We start from the raw sequence: 5942 nt of genomic DNA on the forward strand, positions 1-5942 counted from the left end.
GTTGTTATTTATGTAGCTTATTAAAGAAAAGATCTCTCTTTACAAACATTACCTTATTAATCTTCGTCGAATCAACCTCATACACTCAGGAAAGATGAGGGGTGGGTGGGTAGGGAAACCAGAGTGTATTAGGAAGTGGGCCTATAGACGTTAGAATGGATTTGGGGGCTATGAGGGCTCTGAAAACCTGTTATATTATGGAATAGCTTTCCTTCTTCTGGACATTGCATGTTTTTCTTCCACCATACTTTTCCTTGAGCAGGAAGCAAAAAGATGTCTTTTATATCTTTAGATATAGACATAAATAAGTGTAGAACTCCAATAAAGCAACACAGATAGGAGGTTAAGCATTTGTTTGGACATTTTGTTTGGAGAGGCCTATGCAAGTTACTTCAGGCAATGGGGTTGGACTGAAGAATATATGTGGCAATAATGAAAACAGGACTCTTGTCTGTGCAGTAAGCAGTGGCGCTCAGTGGGTAAAAGCAGAGGTGTTTGAAGTCACAATGACCGAAGGTTCAAATTCCCAGTTTTCCACTTAGGAACTGAGTGAATTAACTCCTTCAAGTTTCAATTAAATAGTTAAACAGTTCCTGCCTCATAGGGTTGTTACAAGAAATAATGCATTAAGACACTTAGCACAATCGTTGGTTTATTGTAATCACTCAGTGAAAGTTGGCTGCTGTTATCATTATTGGCTGCCAAGTGATTGGCTGATGGTGCCATATAAGTAGAGGATGAGAAAGCAACTGCATATAAAATCACAGTTTCACCAGTGACGGCTTGGTACTGAACTCAAACAGTATTTAACCATGTTTTAAAAGCACACAATTTGGGGGAAATGGTGATTCTTTAAAAAGTCAATCTCTAGAGGGTCATAAAAGTTATTTTAATCACTACAACTAATTACAAGGAAGTATAAATCAATAAACTTTGCTAAATGGTCTAAAATATAATAAAGAAAACCATCCTTAACAATGATCCAGGAAGCTACTGTTTTTAATAGGGAGATGATGTAAAAGTTGGATGAGGAGAATGAATTTTATTATTTGAAAACTCCAGACGTTAACAATGCTTTCAGGGAAATTCTGAATTTAGTTCAGAGTTGTGGCTTTTCAACAGTAATTATTTACTTTATGAACCTGAGCTTATTACTTCTCAATTATGGGTGTACTAGACATGCTATGGAAATAAGTGGCCATTTGCAGAAAGGTATTCTCCTCTCTTAGTGGTTTTCTGGAACTTTCTGATTTCAAAACCAGCCCTCTCTCCATTTCTACTCCCAAAGCTGCTTCACTGTTTCAGAGCCTCGATCAAGATCAAGACGAGAGTCTAGCTGCGTTTGGAAAGCCTTAGCTCTCCTCTCCTAGTCCTGTGTGGTGGTCACTGGCCCAAGTCTGGGGGTCTCTGATCTCTCAAGTTTACCTTGCTGCCCCCTCTTGACTACGACAGCCAATGCCCACATGTGTTCCTAAGCCATGCTGCTCTCACCTCGGCCCATTGAAACCAAATGAAACTTCAACATTCTTTGAGAGAGCGTTTAAAGTGATCACAGTGAAATGATCTTCTCTTGAGATTGGCTCAAATAAAATAAATGAGATGCATTTACTCATTCAACAAAATATGTTTGTGTACCTATTACTTGCCAGGGACTGTGCTCAGCACTTGGGGAATGTACAGTGAGATGAAACAACATCCCGTACACCCATAAGATTTTTAGTGTGCATCTTTCCACAAATGGGAGAGTGTATACAAAGAGTGGCGGGGCGGGGAGTTATCTATGGGGCACCTTGTAAGATGGTCATACTTGGACTTTGTGTGCTCACCTCTGTAGAGAGAAAGGATCCCCTCCCCCCCTCTGTTTGTTAATCCTCACCCGAGGATATTTTTCCATTGATTTTTTTTTAGAGAGAGTGGAAGAGAGAGGGAGAGACAGAGAGGAACATCAATGTGAGAGAGACACATCGATTGGAGACCTCCTACAACCAAGGTATGTGCCTTTGACCGGAATCAAACCCAGGGCTCTTCAGTCCACGGCTAGGGCAGGAGCTCTTCACTGGACTTGAAGTCAGCTGAAAGTGCCCCATTCAGTGACAGCTGTGTCTCCTTAGCACGCAGATGGTGTTCCTCTTCTCCGGCCTTCCTCCCTGCTGACAAGGCTGTCTTAACTCTTGGCCTTACATGAAAGAGGTCCTATCTGCTTGACCGTAGCCCCTGTAACTAGGAGAGTTCTTCCTCCGTTTCCCACAAACCTGAGGCTACGTTCCTTGCTCAAGCCAACGAAACTGGGATGTGATGTCCCATTCTCCTTGCCTATGGCAAAGAGATAAGCAATTACTCAAGGCATTCCAAGGATCAAAAGCATTAGTCTGAAATGTCTGGTCTATCCCTATAGGAAATGCTTTATTGGTTAGGGTAGGATTTCTGCTTTGATTGCTAGGGCCTTTCTGATCTTATAATTTCATTTGGAATGAAAATGGAGAATTTTGTTTGCATTGCCTGTATTCTTCATTAGCTAATAGCTGGGTTGACCTTGAAATTTTGACATGACAAAATAGTCAAAGAAAAGAGCACAGCGTTTTTCTGCTGTCATTTTGTACAACCAAGAATTATTTGTCCTTCTGAAGAGTGGCTTTATTTTTAGCCCCATGCAGTGCTTTAGATGGATGTCCTGTCTGTTTCCACAATGCAGCTCAGATAACCCAATCACATCCAGTTTTAGGGACAAATTCTTTTTGTTCCAACTTAGAAGCATCAAGCTTTGCAAGAACAGAGAAGATATAGTCACTCTCGTTAATGAGAAAATATATGGGTAAGTGATATTCCCATACCACATGATGGATCTCTGATGCTTTTGGGTTTTGGTGTATAATTTCATGGTTGCACGGAGGACTGTTAAGCTCTGGTGCTTCTAGGGAATAGATTCAGTCTGATAAGACATCTCAAATGATGGGGAAACTCTAAGGCTGTAAGCATAAGGACGACAGGAGTCTCCCAGCACTCAGGGAAAGATGCACAGTGGGTCTCCTACGGAGCCTGGAATGTAGATGGAGAATTGGAAGGAACCAGTGTGGGTTCAGCATTCTCAGTAGCAGAGGCCAATGGTCCTACACACTTGACCATGAACTCAGTTCAGAGCTATGCCATGGTTAGTAACTCCAGGCTCTCAGACATACTTGCCAAGTTATCTGGTTGTCACTTCCCTTTTGCTACAAGATCGTTTGCTGATCTTGGCACTATAGACTCTGAGCCATTTAAAGTTGCAATTGGAAAGAAAAAAAAAAGACATTTCAGGCTTGTTTACACTGCCAGTTGAGGAAGCTGCAGGGCAAAGACCTTAAATGCATCTGCAGATCTCTTAGTTCTCCCCAGAAATCTCTAGCCAAGCTGCTGCTCTTGCTCTGAGAGGCTATCTGGTCCCTGAGTTTGCATTGGGTTCTGCAAAAAAAATGATCTCTGCTGTTCCCTGGTGGCTGGTCATGAAGCCAGGTTTGTGTCCTCCCAGATAATTTTCTGCCACCTTTGGTATTGTTGGCTTCAATTACAAAGCTAAAGACATTGGACTTCCAACCCTATATGAAATTTAAAGTGTACACAGGAGAAAATGCTCCATCAACATGGCTGTCCAGTTACCCTTCCTCCTTCATGCCCCCTCCCCCCAAAGCACAGTTGCCAGTCTTAGAAATGTGTGACATATCTGAAGGGCTGTGTGAGCCCCCTACCTAGATCCAGGCTTCTCCTGGAAGAACACTCCAAGGAGAACATCTTGCCCTCAGTATCAGTATCAGTTTCTTCAGATTATTTCCCGCTAGTCGTTGCTGGGAACCCATCCTCAGACTCCAGGACTTGGTGTACATCCCTTCTCTGACCGGCTTCCCATTCTTCACAGGCTAGGACGAAAATCACCCTGAGTATCCCTCCTTTGATTTTCTAATGTGGCAGCTAAGGATAAAAAAATAATTATCTCAAGGATAAATAGTGAAGCTTTTTAGGATAATTCATGATAATGAAGATGGTGGAGGGAAGTATCAAATATCACAGTGATGCATTTTAAACCTCCTTGGAAATCTGTCCAGGGATGCCATCGGTGAGATGCCTCTTTGGTTAGGATGATCCTTGGCAACCTCAGCGTAGAAGGTCATCCACGGTAGACTCTGTGCAGCCAGCACTACCTGAACAACCCTGGCCTCAAAGGAGTCATCATTTGAGCCCTTCTATTTCTCTGAAAGGCAGGATTTTTGGCATAAATTGATCTCATGGACTTTGACTCAACATCAGAGTAAGGAGGAAGGCACAGTATGAACGCCATCGCCAACATGTTGGAAGACCTAGCAGGAGTTTAGAACATTCCTTTACCCAAATCAGGGTCCTAATGTGATGGGAGGACGCCAGCTGCAAACAATGGCCAAAGGCTAATCTAGACTTTAATAATCATTTTGGAAGGAATACTGTTTTCAAAAATAATTTATTCAAATATTTTATGCCAAAATAATTCTAAAAAGTATTAGTTTCTATTAGTTGACCCCAAGCAAACATGCATTTGACTACATGAACACAACTATTATTTCATAGTGTTTTTTTTTATTATAGACTTTTTTTTATCCACATGAATGTTAAAGAAACTACAACAGAGTTAAATACCATTTTTGATAACATGATTATATTCTTAATTACACTCAATATTAAACTGTAAAATATTTCCAGAGGAATACAATCTTCATTCATACAGCAGGCAAAGTACCAGAGAGGAAGGGGCCACGTGAAAGTCCGTCCAGTTTGCTATGAAAAGCAGTTTACACGGCTGATGCCATCCTAGCTGTTGAAACGTGACCCCCACTCCAAGGGCAGGTTGTGTGTTTTCTTTCCACAAAGAATCACTTCTTCAAAAGTTACAGACAATCTTTAGAGCTGCCCTCTCCACGTGTGCAACACTGAGCTCACTTGGGACCATCCATGAATTTCCCTCCCTGGTTGGCTACCAGCACTCCCAACGCTCTGGGTTCAGTTGGCCTTTAAAAACACAGAGACTCAAACTTTGGTTCCACCAAAAGATGCGACAAGCATTGACGGCTCTGGGTGGCTTCCCCTCCCCCCACTAATGAACGGCCGCCACAGTCTATTTTACATGGTTGTCCATGCGGCTTTGAGGTCACTTGTCCTTGGGTTTTCCTGAACCTGATTTTCTATTTGATTCCCAAGCCCTTTCAATCGCAGTCTTTATGTGTCGGAAGTGCTCAGTGGCAGGCTGTATCTTACAAAAGAACAAGAGTAAGTGGTTCTGTGCACCTGGGAGAAGACAAAAAGCACGGAATGACAACCTCAGCTTGATGCAACTTTTAAAGTATTATTTAGCATATCCTTAAGAGAAGACATTTTTAGTACAGTTTGGACAAAAACTTTTAAACAGTGACCATAAAATCATCTTTTTTATGTATACTTGCATCTCCATGAACATTGAGCCAAACTGGAATTACCAACTCAGAGTGTGATGGTTCGCTATGCGTTCTTTACATAAAGCCATTGTGTTGGATTCTAGAAGCTCCCATTTGTTGTTAGGCAAACTTTAAGACAGCCTGTGGTGAAAGTGACAGACAATTTCATGCTGGGGGGTGGGGTGGGGGCTCTGAGGACCTTGGCTGGATGGCTCAAGTTACATTTACATCTATTTCTCCTGTCCTGGGATGTTAGGGCAACTGTAGAAGTGCCCCTGTAAGTTTGTGATTCAGCATCAACGAAACCACTGGATTCGTTATGAACTGGATTTTAGTAACTAATACCAGAAAATGTGAATTAGGCCACAATTTTAGGCCAGAAATAAGAGGAGAGCAGGTGAAGTGTGGGCTTCACAGCAGGGTAGCCTCGCTCAAATCCTGCCACTTGCTAGCAGTGGGACCACAGATAGCTTACTCTTGTCTCTGCATCTCAGTTTTCTCAGCTGTAGA

The 5942-nt window shown here is 42.2% G+C and overlaps 1 protein-coding gene across 1 annotated transcript in view; it reads right to left on the reverse strand.

Moving 5' to 3' along the window:
• Positions 1 to 4606: 4606 nt before the first annotated feature.
• SKOR2 (SKI family transcriptional corepressor 2) overlaps positions 4607 to 5942 on the reverse strand; it is a 38317-nt gene continuing 36981 nt past the window's right edge. Inside the window, exon 10 of the mRNA XM_006759969.2 lies at positions 4607 to 5286. The gene's annotated coding sequence lies outside the window, so the exon portion shown is untranslated. The remainder of the gene's footprint in view (positions 5287 to 5942) is intronic.

This window comes from Myotis davidii, unplaced genomic scaffold (assembly GCF_000327345.1).
Source record: "Myotis davidii unplaced genomic scaffold, ASM32734v1 scaffold815, whole genome shotgun sequence".
NCBI classification, from domain to species: domain Eukaryota; kingdom Metazoa; phylum Chordata; class Mammalia; order Chiroptera; family Vespertilionidae; genus Myotis; species Myotis davidii.